Source organism: Oncorhynchus tshawytscha, linkage group LG30 (assembly GCF_018296145.1).
Source record: "Oncorhynchus tshawytscha isolate Ot180627B linkage group LG30, Otsh_v2.0, whole genome shotgun sequence".
Lineage (NCBI taxonomy): Eukaryota > Metazoa > Chordata > Actinopteri > Salmoniformes > Salmonidae > Oncorhynchus > Oncorhynchus tshawytscha.
Genome location: NC_056458.1, coordinates 31,520 through 53,559, shown reverse-complemented (window position 1 = coordinate 53,559; position 22,040 = coordinate 31,520). Strand labels below are relative to the sequence as shown.

Genomic DNA, 22,040 nt, shown 5'->3' with positions numbered 1-22,040 from the left:
TTCAAAGATGCCCAGACCCCACAGAACCGAGAAAAAACAAAACAATTTAATAGGCAAAATGACATACATGCTTTATCTGTCAAACAACAAAGAGCAGACGCATAATATAATGGCATACTGTAGCTGTGACAAAATGGCTTCATCCAATATGCAGGCCAGGTTATGTGATAATCGCATGTTCCATGCATCAGGGTGGGGGGCAGTACTAGTGTGCTATGCTGTTGAATCTGTGGAAAAGGGGAATACATGGGACTCTTATTGTCGAGGGTGAGAAGTGCCTGTGTTGAGTGTCTTTGTGTTTGTTTGTGTAGTACAGCCTATTAAAGTGGAAAGAATTCATTCATTCATAGCTCAGTGCGGAATTAACCGGAAGCTTGGATGAACATTCATTCTTTCTCTTGCATTCACTCTACATCTCACCCACTAATGACAATGCAAAAGAGTCCAAAGTCATAAATATGTATGTAGATCAACAATGCCTCTTGTAGTTGTACCTATACAGTTCTTTATATTGGCAATAGGGTGATACTTGGTATTGCAATACACCGTATCTAAGAGGCTGAAAGCAAATGTGTACCATTAAATCTTTAAGCAAAAGTATTCTGTTGAAAGGATAGGGGCATTTCAACATGGTTTATTCTTCATATCTAATGCTAATGAGGTGACCTTTGAAATGTTTTACGTCCTTGTTGCTGCACGCATAACATGGTTTCTAGTAAAGGGCAAACCAACCATATACCCAAGACCTAATGATGGAAGTTGGAAGACAATACCGATTCAAATATTGTACATCTGAAATCCTCCACAACAATAGCATGCGCATGATCATTGAGTCAGTGGCGGACAATCGTCTGATCAGAACATGATTACAAAATAAGAAAAGAACACGGGCCCATCCCGACCCTCGGAGAGATTGGGGATTGGTGATCTTCGAGAATCCTGCAGCAGTAGCTCCATTATGTATATTGCATGTTAGAACTGCGGAAGAAGACGACACAGATCATATCATATTAATCTGTCAGGAAGAATGTACCAAAATAGCAACAGTCCTCTGGGAATGAGGAGGGAAACATATCTGTGTCCAATGGGACATACGCTTCCCCTTCAACGGCCACTTGAAGCTATCAGACAGGCAGAAATAGAAGAGACCGAAGTGAAACGCTTGTGTGCTGCATTCTATGTTCCCACATGGTGGCACTGTGGCTCTATGATTGGAGAGATACATCAGGTGGTTTCCCCTGTCATGCCATCCGTGACCTCTCACAGCCCTGTCAATGAGAGATGCAAACAGCAACAGCAGCGCAGTTAACAGACATTTCACCACAATTACCACACTGAGTATGCGCTTATTACTCACTAAATGTAATGCAAATATTAAAGTTTGACACACAGTATCAAATGTCTTCAGTCACATTGTGCAGCCTTGTAGACTAATACATATCTCATATTTACGTGTTTGGGCAGGGAGACATTGAGTATATCTCCTGTGTTCGAACAGGGAGTGGAGGGGGTCAATCCAAGCACTGACATGAAGCAACGGCTTTGTCACCACACTGTTTTGGATGTAGAGAGAGAGAGAGAGAGAGAGAGAGAGAGAGCCTGGAGGCCAGCTAGCTAATTCAGACACAGCTGACATGCTCAGTGGGGGGTGGGACAGATGCTGACCAACTTCTCTAACATCCCAGAACTTTTTTTTTACACTCTCCAACCTCATTCTGCCATTAACGCACCCCATTTTTCCCTTTGTGTCTGCTACAGTTACATCTTTCCCGCAGAGAATATGGGTGACGGTGTAAACTGGAAAGACAGGGTAGGCTGGAGTGCTCTTGGCTGGCGGGCTGTGGTAGATACACCGTAGGTAGCGGTGGAAGGCCTGTCTGTAGGTCCTGTTGAATAGAGTGTAGACCAGTGGGTTGACACCAGTAGAGGCATATCCCACCCAAACAAAGACATTTAGGAGCACTGCCAACACAGGCTTATTGCACAGGCTTATTATCGAGTCCTCACACAACACGCTCAGCACATTGGTGATGAAGAACGGACACCACATCATCAGGAAGAGGAAAAACACCACACCCAGGACCTTGGAGGCTCTACTCTCATTTTTGATTGATTGAGCCACGCCAGGTTTCCCACCAGGTCCCCCTGGCTCCTGCCTCCCTGCTGGAGAGACGGGTTGCGAGGAGGCTTGAGAGACGGAAATATTGGAGGCTGCAACAGCTGGCAAGGTCTCGGGACTAGGGTCCTGTTTGAGGAGGCTAAGACTGTCCCCTGCGGGGAGCCTTGGGGTGATCCCGAGTAAGGTAGGCCGGTCGATCGAAGCCATGCCTCCGTGCAGGTAATCAGAGGCTTGGCACTGTAGCACGCGCACGGTCAAACAGTAGCTGACCACCATGACGACCAGAGGGACGAAGAAGGCTACGAAGGAGCCAATCAGGACGAAGCTGTGCTCGTTCAGTACACAGATCCCATTGACAAACACCTTCCCCTCATCATACAGGCCAATCACAGGGATGGGCATGGAGATCACTGTCAGAAAGAGAGAGATGGGCAGGAAAGGACAATGAATATCACATTTAAACCAACGCACAAACACAGCTACATCTATCTCAAAACGTCATGTTATTAAATTAAAGGGGGGTATCATAGTGATTCATATTGACCACCAGAGGCTTTCAAAAAAGGACACGAGGGCGGAGAAAATAGAAAAAAAGTCGACAGGCTCACAGGTTGCCTGGCTATCCGATTTCCGCAAAACCAAAAAGCCTTGAGCCGTCGAGACCATGATAGCCTGTCCTGTCGGCAACCATTTAGAGCATCACTCGGGGTGAAGATGCCATGACGCTCCCCTTGAGAGCCCCAGGAGAGGTGAGAGAAAAGCATTCCTTCTTGACAGACAGTAGAGAAAGAAAAAGAAGGTTTCAAAGTAACTCACTATCTCTTGCACGCAGACAACACCGTGGGAGCAAATGATTTAGATCTGATCTTTTTGTTGTTCTAGTTCCAGTAGCTATGTCACCAGGAACTCACCTATGGAGATCCTCCAGACGAGGGCAATCTTAGCCTTGGCCTTGGAGAGGGAGTTGGAGCGGCTGTGTTTGATGGGGTTACAGATGCCCACATAGCGGTCCAGTGAAATGGTACACAGGTGCATGATGGATGCTGTGGAGAACAGCACGTCTAGGTAGATCTAGATGGGACAAAGGGGTCTGGGGAAGGGCCCCAGGTAGTCTGAAGAATGGACAGGCACAGTTCACCAAGAATTACTGACATTTCATTATCAAATAGGAATACCTGCTTTGTGACCATGCAAACAAATCCAAAGTCATTTTTCAGTCTCATTCAGTATATCATCAAATAGACAGCATTTTGGTACACCAGAATTACACTCATTTCCAACGAAACGCTGCGTTTGCCTTGCAGCGTTGCCTTGCAGAGGCAGTTGCAGTTGCAGTGCATTCGGGGTGGTGCATACGTTGGATTTACCGAACGTATTCATCAAACTGTACGCGTAGACGTCTTGACAGAAACTGTAGCAGACGATGAATGTTGAACTTTTGTTGCGTACATATCCAGATGATGCTGCGTACAATGATGCTGCGTACTATTTTGCGTACAATGTGGCTGCGTGCGGTTACTACGTTAACAACTTTCACATGCTGAATTGCATTTTTAAATGTGAAAAACATCTAATTTGCAATGCCACATGTGAAAGTTTTTCACATATAGAACTGCATTTTGTTTGTCATGCGTGAATTTGCAATGCCACATGTGAAAGTGAAAATCTAATTTGTACTTTCACATGTCAGAAAACTCCACATTTACTCCAATATTTGTAAACAGACTCAATTTAAACAAACACAGTATAGCCTAAAACCATGGTTAATGCTATAATTGGGATAACATAGATGGTCAGTCCTTGTATCCATAGCGTAGTCTGTGGATTTGAAAGTGGTTGCTTTTCTCCAGCCTCATCCCTCAGCTTTTTACAGAAACTGTGGAGGGGAGTACTATTTTGGTTCTTAATTGTAAATGTTTCAATTATGGATTCGTGCTTAGAACACATTTAACAGAGTAATGATGTTATTATATGATGCAATCCTCTAGTGTGTGAATTACCTTTGTGACATTAATATCAAGCAAAATTTCTTAAGTCGAGAATACAATTCTTAGTATTGCAAACAAAAATAATGATATTGAAAGAAAAAAACATAAACCCAAAAGTATTAGCAAAACAAAATATTGCAAATAAATAATTGATAAATGCAAGAGCAAATAAATTGTAAATGGATGCAAAAAAATAGTTTTCAGCAAAACATTTTTTACGATAACACAATTAAATAAACCGCCTCTATATTTCCTGTATTTTTCCCTATATTTGTTTATGTTACACTGGCCTTCAATTTCACTGCCTTTTTTCTAGTTGCACCCTGCATCCCACTGCGGGTTTGTCTCTGAAGTTAAGCAAAGTCGGTCCCTGGATGGGAATTTTTATCAAATTGAAGCTCATTTACTGCATTTCTATGCAAATTTCTTTTTTTTAAATGCAATTTGAAGAACAGCAAAAACAAGCCAAATTGACTCTAGCCATTATCACCTTGTTGCCGTAGGTTCATTCAGGTCAGTCAATAGGACACTTAACATTCGTCAAGCTCATCATACAAGAATTAGCTTCTACGCACTAGCTCAGCACCGGGATTAAAACTTTAGTTTAGTTTCATATCAAATCAAACAGCAGCTAACTAGCCAAAGCTATCTACTACAGCCATCTTTACCTCTGCACTGTTTTGAGAAAAAGTTGCGCTGTTCCCAGCAGCTGCGTTGATGTGCTCTCCATAAAACCAGCCAGGCATACACACAGCGTTCCATCCCGCTCCCAGGCATCCGCATGGTCGGCCTGAGTACCGCTAAACTGCATTTGCCATTGAAACGGGATTGGAATCATTTTAGTAGCCTATTTCTAAATTGAAGGTGTTGAGCTAGGGCCATACCCTGCCATACCCAATTTACGCCCTTGCCTCACAGTAAAGCCTTTTATCCCTTGCTGCTTTCAAGAGATCATTATCCAGAGGGCAAACAAACACTGCTTTGCAATTCTAAAAGAGTTCAACCTACCACCTACCATAGAGAATGTTAATCAGTGAGACCGGCATGACGAGAAAGCCCACGAGCATGTCTGCCACAGCCAGGGAGCGCAGGATGAAGCTGGTGGCATTCTGCAGCTTCCTCTCCAGAGACACAGCCAGGATGAGCAGGATGTTGCCCGCCACAGTGAAGAAGATGACCAGCAAAATGAGCAGAGCAGGCCAGTTCTTCTCCTTGTCAGGTGTCTTTGGTCTGGAGTCAGACTGATTCCATTCCATGGGGAAACTCAGATTAAAGAGAACGGTAGTGCTCTCTGGCAGAGTCATCCTGTCACTGAGCCAGGCTAGGGTGGAGCCAGCCTGGACCCTCCAAGCAGGGTTGCTGCTGTGCTCAGCCATCACCTGTGTTCCAAGGCAACACTAGGGAGCCCAACAAACATTTATGCGATGTCAATGGCAGACTGGAGGTTAAGTTCTTTGTGTCCTTGGATGTTCCGGTTGTTTATTATGATTATTTTATACCAAATCTGCAAAAGAAACCGAAACATTTCTGAGTTAGTCCCATTTCTTGTCACGAGAATTTTTATCCCAATGGTGGAACTCAACTATCACTATAGCTTGGACCAATTCCCAGAAGTTTGTAAGACCCTGGTTAATGAAGAATTAGACAAAGCCCCCAGTCTGCAATAGGTTAGTTCTTTATTCAGAGAACGTTCTGAAGTCAAAAATGCAAACACAGTCATTTTATAACTTCTACACACACACACAGTTTTATCACTTTTCTACCAGCCAGTTTCTCGCCATTCCTCTCCTCCCTAGATTAGAGAGGCCTTGGAAGGGCCCTCTTTCCCATTGTCAGCTTTTTCAGAGTTATAACAAGGTCATGTGTAGTCTAACAGCCTCTGTCTTCTCAACCATACATTTCTCCCTCTTACAGTTTTTTCCAACTGCTTACACACAAAATCTTTTCATGTCACATGATTTTTGAAACCTCTCACTCAAAGTGCAAAACTACACACCAAATATCCAAAACCATAAGCTATTTCTCAGCGTTTGACTCAGTTGTCAATTGCATAAAACACTTTTTTCAAAACACTACACACAATTCTCTACCTAAAAGACAAAAATCTAACAGGAAGTGACTGCTGTTTCCAAACACAACCAACCAAAATGCTACACTTATTCACCAGGTCACACACACACTCCTCACATGTGCAAACACTAATAGCTTAACTGATCACTAACCAATCACTACTTTACTGTAGTATAGGCCTATAAATAGGTCAAAGGTCAGATTACCTGTTTTGAACAATGGATGCCAACAATGGACAGAGAGCAAGAGGAGTAGGAGGGACAGGAAGAGGAAGAAGAGGACGAGGACGAGGGCAAAGAAGAGAAGGAAGGAGAGCCATCTCTGATGAGATTGTTGATCATGTGAACAACCACGGTTTGACCATGAGAGAGGCTGGACTGAGAGTCCAGCCCAACTTGAGTCGATTTACAGTGGCATCCATAATTCAAACCTTCAGAAATGAGAACAGGTGTGCAACTATCTAATGACTATTTTAGCATTACAGTAATGTACTGTAAAATACGTATGACTGCAAATTATTGCATAAACATTTGTATCTCTAAGCCATGCATTTACTGCACTGCATTGAATGAATGAGGTTGGTTATCATGCTGTACTACATTTTGTTGTACATTGTTTACAGTTCCTATGCTGAACACATACTGTGTTTGAATTCTGTACAGAGAGGAAATGCAAAGACATCATGGAGGACGAGGACGCTTGTTTACAGATGTACAAGAGACTGCAATTATAAATATGGTTTTGGCCAACAATGTAATTGGGATTCATGAGATAAGAGAGCATATCTTGAATAATGACACCATATTTAACAACATCAATGCTGTAAGCCTGTCGACCATACAACGCTTCCTCCAACGGCACCGAGTGACAATGAAACAACTTTACAAGGTGCCATTTGAGAGAAACTCTGACAGAGTCAAGAATATGCGACATGACTTTGTAGAGGTATGTATGCAACACTACTTCCAGTACTTCAGACATACCATATTTCCTCATCTGTATATCCTTTTGTCTTTTACAGAGAGTATTGGACCTGGATGCCCATGTAATTCACCATGAATTTATTTATGTGGATGAGATTGGCTTCAACCTCACCAAAACCAGGCGCCGCGGAATAAATGTAATAGGACAGAGGACAATTACCAATGTCCCTGGACAGCGTGGGGGTAATATAACTATGTGCTGCCATCACTCAAAACGGGGTCCTCCATCACAATGCCACACTGGGTCCGTACAATATGCTCACTTTTTTTGATGCAATTTACACAATGCTTGTCCCTGATCCAGATCAGGAGCCTGCTAGGTTTGTGGTTTTATGGGACAATGTTAGTTTTCACCGGGCTGTTCTGGTCCAAAACTGGTTTGCCACCCATCCACAATTTGTAGTTTTGTACCTACCCCCATATTCACCTTTTCTAAAGCCCATAGAGGAATACTTTTCAGCCTGGCGCTGGAAAGTGTATGATCGCCAACCCTATGCCCGCATGCCGCTTCTCCAGGCAATGGAGGACGCATGTGGGGACATAGAGGTTGCCTCTGACCAAGGTTGGATATGCCATGCTAGGAGATACTTCCTTCGATGTTTGGCAAGAGAAAACGTATCTTGTGATGTGGATGAAGTATTGTGGCCAGACCCAGGCCAGAGAAGAGGTGAAGCGTAGCTTAGCACTGGTGACTTCCAACCCCCCTACCAATTCCTGGACTGCCCCCGGGACCCCACACACACAATTGTGTTCTTTACTGTATTCTAAAGAATACATTTTTGGTTTACATCTGTTTGTGGTTTTGTTGTATGCTACTGTATACAACAGTAATGTTTGGCCTAATAAATATTTTCTGTTTCTACATTGCATTGGTGTTTACAGTGTACTTGTTTACCCCTCTCAGCAGATTACTTTCACTGTAGAACATTGTATTGAAATGTAGATATAAGCCTATGAAAGACCATTGAGCTTCAGATTTAGAACAACAGTGTTTACATAATATATCCAAAAATGTACTATTATGAAAGCAGTGTTTGCCATTTGATGCAAATGCTTCATTCTGACATGTGTTTATGGCATTTTGAATGCAGTGTTACATTTTGAAGAAAATGTGAGGCATTTGGCATTTTGTGTGTGCAGTTTTGGAATTGTGTGTAGAGTTCTGAAAAAAGGAGACAGTTTTGAAAAATGTGTGTAAGCAGTTGGAAAAAACTGTAACTTGTCCCACACACACATTATTGGATTATAGTCTTATTATTCTAATACATTTCACACCGTTACATATGTTTCAGGGTGGAATTCTTTAGTCATTACTTTATACATATAAATTCCTTTATCATTTCTGTAAACACATTTCACATTTGTCCCCCCAGGGCAATACTAGTATGCTATTTTTTTTCTTGAAATGACGTTACTAGAAATGAAGTGCTATTTGCATGTGCATATCATACAGAGGACAGCTTTAGAGGGGACAGCAATAGGGGTGATTCTCTAATTGCTATGGTTTAAATCCACTGTTCCTGACAGATGGGCTGGATGCTCTGGGCTCTCTACTGGTGCCAAAGAGGATGTGCAGGGAGTGACCATTGGACATGGATCCGGTTCTGATCCACAGAGTCAAGGAACAGCAGGACCGCTACAGAAATTATGCCTTGAATTTCTAAGCAAACAGCTGGAGGCAGGGTTACTCCTATTGAGCTTCATTTTTATGGAATGGTCTGGTTATTCAGGTGAGAGACACAGACTCGGCCTCGCCCTTTAAGTCTTTACTGAAGACCCATTTATTCGGTGGGTCCTGTGATTAAGTGTAGTCTGGCCCAGGGGTATGACGGTGAACAGAAAGGCACTGGAGCGACAAACCCACCTTGCTGTCTCTGCCTGGCCGGCTCCCCTCTCTCCACTGGGATTCTCTGCCTCTGACCCTATTACGGGTGCTGAATCACTGACTTACTGGTGCTCTTCCATGCCGTCCCTAGGAGGGGTGCGTGACTTGAGTGGGTTGAGTCATGGATGTGATCTTCCTGTCTGGTTTTGCGCCCCCTCGGGCTCGTGCGGTGGAGGATATCTTCATGGGCTATAGTCAGCACTTGTCTCAGGATAGTAAGTTGGTGGTCTGTTTATATCCCTATAGTGGGATATCAACAGTGGGGGCTGTGCTTTGGCAAAGTGGGTGGGTTGTATCCTGCCTGGTTGGTCACAAGGTCCCCCGACCCACCCCTGTCTCAGTCTCCAGTATATATGCTGCAATAGTCTATGTGCCGGGGGGGCTAGGGTCAGTCTGTTATATCTGGTGTAATTCTCCTTCTTATCTGGTGTCCTGTGTGAATTTAAGTATGCTCCCTCTAATTCTCTCTCTCTCCCTCTCTTCCAACCCTCCTGCAGGACCTGAGCCCTAGGATCATGCCTCAGGACCACCTGGCCTGATGACTCCTGGCTGTCCCCAGTCCAACTGGTCGGGCTGCTGTTCCAGTTTCAACTGTTCTGCCTGCGGCTAGGGAACCCTGACCTGTTCACCGGACATGCTACCTTGTCCAGGACCTGCTGTTTTCGACTCTCTCTCTTTCTCTCTACCGCACCTGCTGTCTCAATGTCTGAATGCTCGGCTATGAAAAGCCAACTGACAATTACTTTTGAGGTACTGACCTGTTGCACCCTCTACAATCACGGATTATTATTTGACCCTGCTGGTCATCTATGAACGTTTGAACACCTTGAAGAACAATCGGGCTTTAAATGGCCGTGTACTCTTACAATCTCCACCCGGCACAGCCAGAAGAGGACTGGCCACCCCTCAGAGCCTGGTTCCTCTCTAGGTTTCTTCCTAGGTTTCGGCCTTTCTAGGGAGTTTTTCCTAAACAAGCTCTAAATCATGTTTGATGCACTCTGATGTGTCCAATTTTTGGTCTGCTATCTATTTGAGATGAAATTAACATTGTGGACAGTTTTCAGCAAGTTGCAACATTGAAATGCAGAAAAAAAAACATTTTTTAAACGCCCATAGTTTTCCCTCGGTTAGAATTCTCATTAATCTCGCTCCCTTTGTATCTGACCCTTCTTTTTCTTTTTCACCCGATTGTCGCCTCTGACCCGTCAGTTAAATTACAATATTGGTGGTGACGTTTACAGGGAGTGTTACACTCCCGGGCAAAATGTCCAATTTCATTACAATTAAAACATTTTCTCTTTTTCTTTTGACTCACCTTATCCACTTTTCTCGACTTTATTCCCTTCTCTAACTCCATTATACCTCCCTCGGCTTCAGCGGGATCCACATACATGGGTGGTAATTTCACAGGTAGCTCCCGCAGCCCTATTCTTACAACCACTATTTAGTCGACTGGATTATCTCTGTATTGTTGGTATAATCGAGGAAGATATAGTTTGTTACCCTCACCTCCACCCAATTGGTTAACTTTTTCATCTGCGGGAGCGGAGGGCAGCGCCTCTTGAGTCTTGTCAGATTTAACCTTTTTTCCTGCGCGTCCAATTCTCTTTTTTGCTTCCAAAAGCCAAACTCTGGCTGTGTATAAACCCTGTTTACTCTGCTTTTTCACATTATTTCCACATTCCTTATGTATCTGTTTTATAAGTGATTCCAGCTTTTCTACATTTAGACGGCCATCAAAATCGTATTTCTTTCTCCATCTTAGAACGAAATCAATGTTTCTCTTGTCTCTCTGTGCCATATAACGCTCGTCTCCCGTTAGTTCCGGCGCTTCTTTTGAGGCATTTCCACCCATTCTAAATCCTTACCGTTACTAGTAGCTATGGTATTTAATCACTTATCTATGTCTTACTATATTTAATTTTAAATTCTATGTGCGTGTCTTTCTACGAATTTGCAATTTACCGTTACTTAGTTACTTTAGTTACTAGTCCTTTTCTGTCGGACTATGTGTGTGTCTCTTTAAAAATAATCAGTATGTATTTTCCTTCCTGTGAACCGCGTCCATAGAAGACGTTTGATCGGACATCACATTTCACCCATAGGATATTCTTTTTGGGACTTTCAACGTTAATGTCTCATATCCCACTACTCTAGACTAAGTTAACCTCATCCTTTGATATTAATTTCTTTCAGCATTGTACAGGTTCAATTATTCTGTTCGCCTAGAATTACCCTGCCTTCTCACCAAGCCTAATTTATCCTCACCTGTTATATATATATCTTATCTGCTACTTCTTGATAGTCAGGCTACTTCCCATATACAGATAGACTACTCAGGTTCAAACTTTATTTAGGTATGTTTTTTTAATTAATGGCTATCCTATTTGTACGGAACAAGCGTCCTAATTCTCCAATGCGTACTATATCTATCCTTAATAACCTTCTGGCTTGCAAAACCAGGATATATTAAGCTCTAGTTTATTTATGGTAGTGCACCTTACCACAGGTCAACTTCAGACCTGTTTCCTTCCTATCGATTTTGGTTAAAACCCAAGGTAGAAACCCATTTTATTTGTTCAGAATATTCAAGCACCTATTATTGATCAAATCCAACTCCTTTAAACATTTTAATCAATAAATATCCTAAATTATCCCTCCCAAATTCGAGAATAAAGGCTACTGACCTGCTGCCGACTGGGAAAAGCACTGTTCGTTTGGATCTGTCACCTCCTTGTCATCTGGGTTAGCACACCGGGCCTGTTTTTTAACCTCAATTCAGAAGCCAGGTCTTTTTTTAGTTTTTATTAACGTGCACATTTTTTTTTCCCGGCGTACGACCTCCAGATGGCAGGGACGGATTTTTAGATCCCGGCTTCGAAGGACCAATTGTTGAAGGAATTCTAAATTCCTCTGTTTTAATTCCCAATCAAAATTAAACACTCTGTCAATGCATTAAGGGTTTGTAAGACCCTTATTTTATAAGAATGGACAGAGCCCCGGTCTTAAAAGTCAGGTAACAGCCTTTAATTCAAGAGAGTACTGAGTTCATACACATTTTACCACAGGTTATAAACTGAAAATGACGTCAGCATTTTCTAAATGTTCCGTCTCTTCTTGACACTGGTAGAAAGGCCCTATAGTTCTCAAGCCTTCCCTCCTCGCCTAAAGCCAAGGTCAGTCAGTGTAGATAAGCATTCTAGACAGTCTTGAGATAGTTCATTCATTTGTACAAAGGAACAGACCTTCATTGTACTAAACTCCCGACTACATTCACTACATTATATTCAAAAATGGGAGCAAGAGAGAAAATTCATACATGTACAGTAACATAATAGCCCTTTAATTCATCCTGATTGAAATGTATACATAATTAGTCATTATAGATAAAAAAAATTCCCTTAACACAAACCTAAAAGATTTATGTGTCAGCCCAATTGAGACCCCTGGTGTGTTGGTGCAATTCAGAATACAAATCCAAATGGAAAGACATCGAGACTACTCTGACAGGGATACCCATACAGTCAGTTTTGGGAAATAAGGATATTTTGAAAGAAATATACAATAGACAAAATCAGTGGATTAATTTCTCTCTGAAGACATGGTTTAGGGTAGTTAAGCTAAATAATTTAGACAGAGAGATCAAACTGCTGAGTTGGCCCGCATACGACCCCAGCTTCATCCCTGCAACTCAGGACAGCAGGTTTAAACAATGGACGCAGAAAGGCATCATGTCATTCAGTACAATTATAAGGAATGGGAACCTAGATAACTTCCAGGACCTAAGTAAAAAACATGGCTTGGATAAACAAGATTTTTACAGATACCTACAAGTACGACACTATTTCTTAAGGGAGATAAGTGACTGACCCTCGAGCACCTCCAAAATTAATCCAAGTATTCACTAACGCATACAACTTGGGGAGTAACGAAAAAACTATTTAAAATCTCTACTTGGGTATTCAAGCCTCAAAGAAACATTCTACAAACTATTTTAATGGGAGGAAATGGGAGGAGGAACTTAACATTGAAATAACTGATGAAACATGGTTGAATATATTAGAGACTCAACAAAGCTCCACCAACTCAAGGTCATGGAGAGAATTCTGTTGGAAGAATGTTATACGTTTCTTCATAACACCTAAACTGAAATCAAACAGACTGGCTCACAACACCCTTGTTGGAGAGAATGCGGTCTATTGAGGGCGGACCACTCTCATATCTTTTGGACTTGCCCCGCAATCGAAACTTACTGGGGAGAAATAAGATCTAACTTTGGAAAAATAATGGGATTTGACATAGAACAAACATTGATTTCTTTGTATATGGGTGAAATACCTAATGACTTACACAACAGAGAAAAGTACCTCTTGAAGGTCCTACTGGCAGCCAGTAAAAAGGCTATCACTAGGAAATGGCTACAAAAAGACCCTCCCACAGTGACACAATGGATAGACATTGTAGAAGAAATACACCACATGGAGCGTATGACCTTTGCTTTAAGAACTCAACAGGAGAGAGGTCAAGAATACTGGGAAAAATGGGTTTCGTACTTGGAAAAGGTCTAATTCAAAGATGTCAGTATAACTAATATGATGGTATGATGATGAAGGTTTGAAGTGCACTGTAACTGCCAGATCTTTTTTGTTGTTCATTTATTTGGCTTTATTTGTACTTTCTTTGTGTTCCTACAATAAAAAATAAGTATAAAAAAAAAGAATTAAAAAAAAGAAATCCAGGTATTTCCAAAGGGTTCACTTCCTTTTTTCCCCACTGTATACTGCATCTTACCCCAGCTGAAGGTCCATTGTGTGTGTAATCGTTTAAAGTCTCAACATCAACCAGCTCTGGTGGCATTGGGGACTTGGGATGCTTGCTCTCAAAGTGCTGTTTGAATGTCTTCAGGTCAGGCATCTGCGTCTGTAAGGGTCAGGTAAGGAATTGAGGATATTAACAATCATTGGCTGAGACTGAATTTTCGGGTGACAAACAAACAAAGTAATAAGATGCATCAAACTACTACACATCACACAGGCCAGTACAATTGACTGTACTGAAAGAAACCTAAAGGTAGGCACGTGAAACGTTCAGGATGCTGCATAGACTATGGAGGCTCAAGTCTAGAGTGCCAGGCATTTGTTCAACTCTCTAAATGGTTAAATGACTCTGATGTTCAGGGGTGGTTGGAGAGACTGCTGGTGCTGGTGAGCTTCTGCCCCTATTTTAGGTCATCACACAAATATTCCCCCACCCATGTCCAGGGGTCTCAGTGTTATGTCCCTTGAAATATATGTACTTTTGGTAATACTTTGTGAGTAGGCAACAAATACAATCTTCTTAAATTGACATGTTGAATTTTTTTGCCATTGTAAATTGTATATTGCGCAAATTTCCCTAATGCAGACAGTTTGTGTTACTACCTTACACAAGCTTGCATTTTCACCCTATAAAACTTTGAATTACACAAAATGTTAACCTCAGATCACGATGACAAGATTGATTGTTTTAAACAGATCTGTCACGACTTCCACTGAAGTCAGTTCCTCTCCTTGTTCGGGCTGCGTTCGGCGGTCGACGTCACCGGTCTTCCAGCCATTGCAGATCCATCTTTCATTTTTCCATTTGTTTTGTCTTGTTTTCCCACACACCTGGTTTACATTCCCTCATTACTTGACGTGTATATAACCCTCTGTTCCCCCCATGTCTGTGTGTGGAATTGTTTGTTGTAAAGTATATGTGCACTTCAGACTGGTTTGCGATGGGTTATTTCAACCCACATTTTGTTGTTCTGGGTGCTGTTGGTTTTCTCCTCATTAAACTGCTCCGGTTATTACCCAGTTCTGCTCTCCTGCGCCTGACTTCACTGCAGCTTGTTTCGCAACTCTTTCAAGATCAATATCTTAGGGTTTGTACCATTTGATTTTTCCAAGCGCTGGGATGCGCAGAACTTAGAACACGGAGTTAATGAAATGGCACAGTAAATTTGGGGCGGTCTCTCCATAAAAGTCAATGGCCACACACCAATACATGGATTTGACAGTCAAATTATTACTTAAATAGCAGTCAACTGTTGTCACTGTTGTTATTCTATAGAGGGTGGTGATTCATTTAGGTTAAAACTAACAAAAAAAGTGGTCTGGTCCCTTTTCCATGATGGAAGCCTCCCGAAATCAACATCCAACATTCCAAAATATAGATATAACCTTCAAGTACTCATCTAACCAACTTTTTCAGGGCCAGCCAGGCCCCATGTCGCCCCCCACGTGCCCTGAAACCCAAACCCCATAAGAAGAAGCCCAAATACGATCTGCCCTTCCCCAGTATACATACAAGGTCAGGGGACAACACTGGTTTTTGTCTTGAAGTTAAACTTGTTTTATACACAGTTTAAAGGGATAGATCATCCCAATTACAAAATTACTTAAGTTGCATTTACATTTCATTTGAAATCCAATGCATCCAAAGTGTACAATAGTCTTTCCTGGTTCATAACATATTTTTTGGTCCCTTTCAGATCACAGCCATGTCAACAGTGGGTGTCAGGCTTGTAAGAGACATGAATTATCTGTGAGATTCAGTGAACGAGGCTGGAAGGTGAGATTCTATTTCTCTTAACTACTCATTGTACTGAATAGATAATCATGAGCTAACATTGTACCACCTTATTTGCTGTAACACACAGTTAGTATTTTTAGGGAAGCAAGGCATTTGTGTAGGATGTGCATTGTAGAGTACGTTCTTTGCATTCTTTATCATGTATTTCTCATAGAAAGAGTCTATTCTATTCTACAGGGAGGAGGTGAGGGCCCTCGGAGTGTGGTGTCAGGAAAATAACCTCACACTCAACGTCAACAAAACTAAGGAGACGATTGTGGACTTCAGGAAACAGCAGAGGGAACACCCCCCTATCCACATCGATGGAACAGTAGTGGAGAGGGTAGTAAGTTTTAAGTTCCTCGGCGTACACATCACAGACAAACTGAATTGGTCCACCCACACAGACAGCATCGTGAAGAAGGCGCAGCAGCACCTCTTCAACCTCAGGAGGCTGAAGAAATTCGGCTTGTCACCAAAAGCACTCACAAACTTCTACAGATGCACAATCGAGAGCATCCTGTCGGGCTGTATCACCGCCTGGTACGGCAACTGCTCCGCCCACAACCGTAAGGCTCTCCAGAGTGTAGTGAGGTCTGCACAACGCATCACCGGGGGCAAACTACCTGCCCTCCAGGACACCTACACCACCCGATGTCACAGGAAGGCCATAAAGATCATCAAGGACAACAACCACCGAGCCACTGCCTGTTCACCCCGCTATCATCCAGAAGGCGAGGTCAGTACAGGTGCATCAAAACTGGGACCGAGAGACTGAAAAACAGCTTCTATCTCAAGGCCATCAGACTGTTAAACAGCCACCACTAACATTGAGTGGCTGCTGCCAACACACTGACTCAACTCCAGCCACTTTAATAATGGAAATTGATGGGAAATGATGTAAAATATATCACTAGCCACTTTAAACAATGCTACCTAATATGTTTACATACCCTACATTATTCATCTCATATGTATACGTATATACTGTACTCTATATCATCTACTGCATCCTTATGTAATACATGTATCACTAGCCACTTTAACTATGCCACTTTGTTTACATACTCATCTCATATGTATATACTGCACTCAATACCATCTACTGTATCTTGCCTATGCCGCTCTGTACCATCACTCATTCATATATCTTATGTACATATTCTTTATCCCCTTACACTTGTGTCTATAAGGTAGTAGTTTTGGAATTGTTAGCTAGATTACTTGTTGGTTATTACTGCATTGTCAGAACTAGAAGCACAAGCATTTCGCTACACTTGCACTAACATCTGCTAAACATGTGTTTGTGACAAATAAAATTTGATTTGATTTCTAGTCATTCATCTAATCTTGTCATTTGATTTCTATGGTATTTCTCTCCATTAGGACTGGGTATTGGCTCCTACGGGTTACTCTGCCTTCTACTGTGATGGAGAATGCCTCTACCCTCTGTGTTCCTGCATAAACTCCACCACCCACACTATGATCCAACTAGTGGTCAGTATGCACTACTACACCCTCTCTCACATGAACGCTCACATTACTGGTTTCAGTGGGAAAGACGGGAAATGGTTCAGACATTAATGGCAAATATAAAAAACTAAGATACCGAAGTTACCGGAGTCTACAATGGCAGACTGTTAATGTAGAGTAGGGATATTGAGAAGTAACATTCAAGACTGAAGCAATTATCCCCTCTAGTGGTATACTTTATACTGTACCAGGTTACTACACACACTGATTATACAAAACATTGAGGACACCTGCTCTTTCCATGACATAGACTGACCAAGTGAAAGCTATGACCCCTTATTGATGTCACTTGTTGAATCCACTTCAGTCAGAGTAGATGAAGGGGAGAAAGAAATATTTTAAAACCTTGAGAGAATTGAGACATGGATTGTGTGTCATTCAGAGGGTGATTCAGCAAGAGAAAAGATTTAACTGTCTTTGAACGGGGTATGGTAGTAGGTGCCAGGTGCACCGGGGTAAGTGTGTCAAGAACTGCAACACTGCTGTTTTTTTCATGCTCAACAGTTTCCCCATGTGAATCAAGAATGGTCCACCACCCAAAGGACGTCCAGCCAACTTGACACAACATGGGCCAGCATCCTTGTGGAACGCTTAGGGCAGCTTATAGAGTCCATGCCCAGATGAATTGAGGCTGTTCTGAGGGGAAAAGGGTGTGCAACTCAATATTAGGAAGACGTTCCTAATGTTTTGTGCACTCAGTGTATGTCGTCCTACATGTTTTTAAATAGTACAGTATCACAAACCACAGTACAAAAACCATATAAAGTGTGGGCCTGTAGTATCTGTAAATCAACTAAACGTTGTTTTTTATTTCCATATGCAGATAATAAAGCATCATTGTTCATGTAATATTCTAAAATATGCATTATACCTCCAGGAAGAGGAAATGGTCATAAATCAAATAGATGAAAAGACAGAAACAAAAATGTTTTTGAACTACAACTTATTTTATTTTACAAATGTCAAATACAGTGCAAAGTAATGTAGGGCATTGGTGTCTAGATCCCTGTTGGGTGGCAAAGTGTCACAAGAATCCTGTGGGGAGAGAAAACAAGAGAATACATTAAATTAATGGGTGTTAACTAATCAGGGTTCAACAAAGCACTTCAAGTCCTCAATTCCTTCAAAAGAGAGAGAGAAGGAGAAAGGAGTATGGTCCCTGCAGTAGGACTACATGCTGGCCATGAGGTTCTCCAAGTGGTACTCCAGGAGGCTGGAGAGCTCAGAGACCAGAGACTCGGAGTTAAAATACCAGGCCAGCTGCTGGCCAAACATGTCATCTAGCAGAGCCATCAGCCCGCCCTGAAGAGAACACCACACAACACATAGAAAATGGCTCTGAGTTACTAGCTTATCAAGAGGAGAGAGACAATTAGAAATACTCCCCCTAAAATGGCATTGAAACCTGGTTAACCATGAATAAGGAAGTCAAAAGGAAGTACACTAAGAATATGGAAGTAAACAGGAAGTAACCTCTTGACTCTTACATTGAGCAGCAGTAGGTATCTATCAGCCTCTGACTCCATGTTGGCAGCAGTGGGCAGGAAGGAGTACAGGAGAGCGTACAGACGCTCCACGAACCCACCAGGGTGCTAAAGGAAACAAAGGAGGAGAAAAGAGAATAGAAGAGATGAGGAATTTAAGTGAAACTGCTAATAGAGCGATATCAAAACATGTTCCAGTGAGATGCTACTTACCACCATCAGGGACTTCTGAGCTGTCATCATCCCAAACAGCACCAGCTCAAAGAGGACATCTATCATGTTCACATGATGGATCTAGGACAAGAAAACACGTTTGGAGAAAATAGGAATGATTTCATATAGATCAGCTACTGTGATGTATAAAAGACATGCATGTGGAAGAACTCAGTGAGACTTGAAAGAGTTAATGAACTCACCTTTGCCTCAGCCAGCTCCCTCTCAATGTCATTCCGCTTGGAGGGGTCACTCAGGTAGTCCACAAAGTCATTATAGGTACGGATGAATTTGGCCTCGTCCTATGACAAAGAAAAGAGCATCTTAGTGAACAGAACACATTTCCCCTCAGGGATGCTCTCTTTCCCTTGAAAGAGAATGAGTTAGTGAGTTACCATGTGGTTGGCCTGAACAAGGCCGCCCAGGAGGACCTTTCCCGCCACAAACAGATGGTTCCTGCTCAGGGTGGAACCAAGCAGGGTCTAGGGAAGAGGGAAGAGTTAGGGTGAGACATCTTCCTCTTGGAGACAGAACAAGAAGTCACAGAGACAAAAAGAACAGTGGGTCCACTCACAGTGAAGGCCTGGCGCAAGGAGACGAGCCTCAGGGCGATGTCCTCCACTCTCTTGGTGGTAAGGTAGAGGCTGTGAAAGGGAGGGAATGGAGCATGTCAACCATTAGAGTCAATGGGGGATAACAGCATTATGACCACAATCCTTCAGCATTTGACAAGCTCAGACTACACAGACATTTAGAGGAACTCACTTTAGCAGAGGAACCTCCCTCTCCTCAGGCAGCAGGTCCTCCTCCCAGCCCTACGACAACAAAACAAGCATTCAAAATCAGTGACCAGTGCAATGACATAACAAACAATCGGTCAATGGAAGGATCTTAATGCTCCTAGTCAATAGTATGTGTGTGAATTACTTTTAGAATAACTGTCTTCAAAGTAATGACTCGGGACGTCGGGGTGGATATGAACGCTTCTTTTAGTAATATTACTTGTTCACGTTACATTTAAGAACTTTAGATTCTACAGAGCAATGCAGGTAAGATGCTAGCGGAAAGGTCAGCCTAATCACTTTGCACCAGCACATAACTGGCGCGTTCTCACTCTCATTCCTGTCGCAAGGCATTCTGGAACTTGCAGTCAAAAGCGTAATTCAATACTAACCAATACAATTACATATGTAAATAACTGTAAAGAAATATCTTTAATTACAGCTCAATGAATTAACTTAAACATGAACACATTAAAGTTACAACAATTACTCAAAACAATGACTGAATTGGGCTGCCTGTCTCAACGAAGCCATAGAAACCTGGACATGCTCCAACTGAAATGTTCCCTCCTGTCAGCACTGATGTTGAATGGCATTAAATACACTTTTTTTGTTCTCTCCCATCCCCTGTAGGTTTGTTGAACATGAGTGGAAATGAAACTCCAGCACACTGGTAGCACTAAAGACGTGTGAGTAGAACTTTTCCAGGTGAGTTGAACCTGCCTGTGGGTGCAGTGGGGATATTCCTGGGAGGTCTACTGATGAAGAGGTATAAGCTTGGCGTTGTGTCTGGAGCCCAGCTGTCTTTCGTCACCTCCTTCATGGCCTACCTCCTCCTCCCTCTGCAGTCTGGCACTAAGTGTGACAACGTTCAGGTGGCTGGTCTGACCGTGTCCTACAACGGGAAAATATGACATCTGATTGGTTGGTTGGTTGGTGGGTTGATAAAAACAAAAGTTTTGATCAGTGGAATATGAGGGAGAGCTTGACCAAAACACACATGGGCTTGTGCCGGGGCTCCCTCTTGTGGGAATATTCAGTATGGTTGTTACTGAGCCCGGATTCCTGGCTGTTTTGTCACTGTGCCTGTGTCAATGATAGTTCAGCAACAATTATTTAAACATCATTATTACCAGCCATTTTCTCTGTCCCCCAGGTCCCCTGGTGTACGATGGCAGCCTGTTGTCAGAGTGTAACAGAGACTGCTCCTGCTTGGCTGGGGAGTGGGACCCTGAGTGTTCAGACAACGGCATCACCTACACCTCCCCCTGCCTCGCAGGCTGCTCCAGCTTTACAGGTTATGGCAAGAACACGTACCAATCCTATTAATGTACTGAGTGTACAAAACATTCACAGGGATGCTGGCCCATGTTGACTTCAGTGCTTCCCACAGTTGTGTCAAGTTGGCTGTATGTCTTTTGAGTGGTGGACCATTCTTGATACACACGGGAAACTGTTGAGCGTAAAAAAAACAGCAGCGTTGCAGTTCTTGACACAAACTGGTACCCCTGGCACCGACTACCATGCCCCGTTGAAAGGCACGTAAATATTTTGTCTTGCCCATTCACCCTCTGAATGGCACACACACAATCCATGTCTCAATTGTCTCAAGCTTTACAATATATTTTTTAAACCTTTCCCCTCCTCTTTATCTATACTGATTTAAGTGGATTTAACTAGTAACATCCATAAGGGATTATAGCGTTAACCTGGATTCACCTGGTCAGCATATGTCATGGAAAGAGCAGGTGTTCTTAATGTTTTATACACTCAGTGTAACTCATTGGCACTGAAATTAGTTATTTTCAACCATTAACTGGGGCCTTGTTGAGGCCTTATCTAAGTAAGTAATTGCTGATTGACACTAAAGTATTATTTTGATGTATGGAAAAAATATGGTATGCAATTCCTATGTAGAGAAGGTTCTCTCTGGTAGTTGTTCAATATGACTTGAACTTTTACAGCTTTTACAGGGCACTGTGGTAAAATGGATGTTTAATTTCAGTGTGACTCCCTGTTTAAATAAAATAAAAAAACATCAACACAAACACAGGATATGGGCTACACATGGTATCACATCATTACATACTAGGCCCTACTGCACCTGCATTCCAGCACCATTCCAGCATCTGGAATTGACTCAACATGTTTGAGGTGGGGGATCAATACATGTGGGGGAAGAGGTGGCTGTCGAATGTATGATTCTGATATGTACAGGTAAGTTCATTGTGTGTGTGTGGGGGGCTGTTTGTGTCCGTACTCTGAGGTGTGTTTGAATTGAATGAATGAGCAGTTGTGTTGTGATGTGTCCTATCCCGTCCTTGCAGAGTGATCTTCCTTGGCCTCATCACATGTCTCAGTGGCTGCTCCTTAGGAGGGATGGGGACAC

The 22,040-nt window shown here is 42.5% G+C and overlaps 1 long non-coding RNA gene and 1 pseudogene across 1 annotated transcript; one reads left to right on the top strand and one right to left on the bottom strand.

The window, feature by feature from the left end:
* Positions 1 to 26: 26 nt before the first annotated feature.
* Positions 27 to 5,711, bottom strand: LOC112228196 (annotated as a pseudogene).
* An 11,274-nt stretch (positions 5,712 to 16,985) lies between these two features.
* LOC121841421 lies at positions 16,986 to 21,674 on the top strand. The gene is made up of 2 exons (XR_006080448.1): positions 16,986 to 17,136; positions 20,285 to 21,674. It is a non-coding gene; the product is annotated as an uncharacterized LOC121841421 (long non-coding RNA).
* Positions 21,675 to 22,040: the final 366 nt, after the last annotated feature.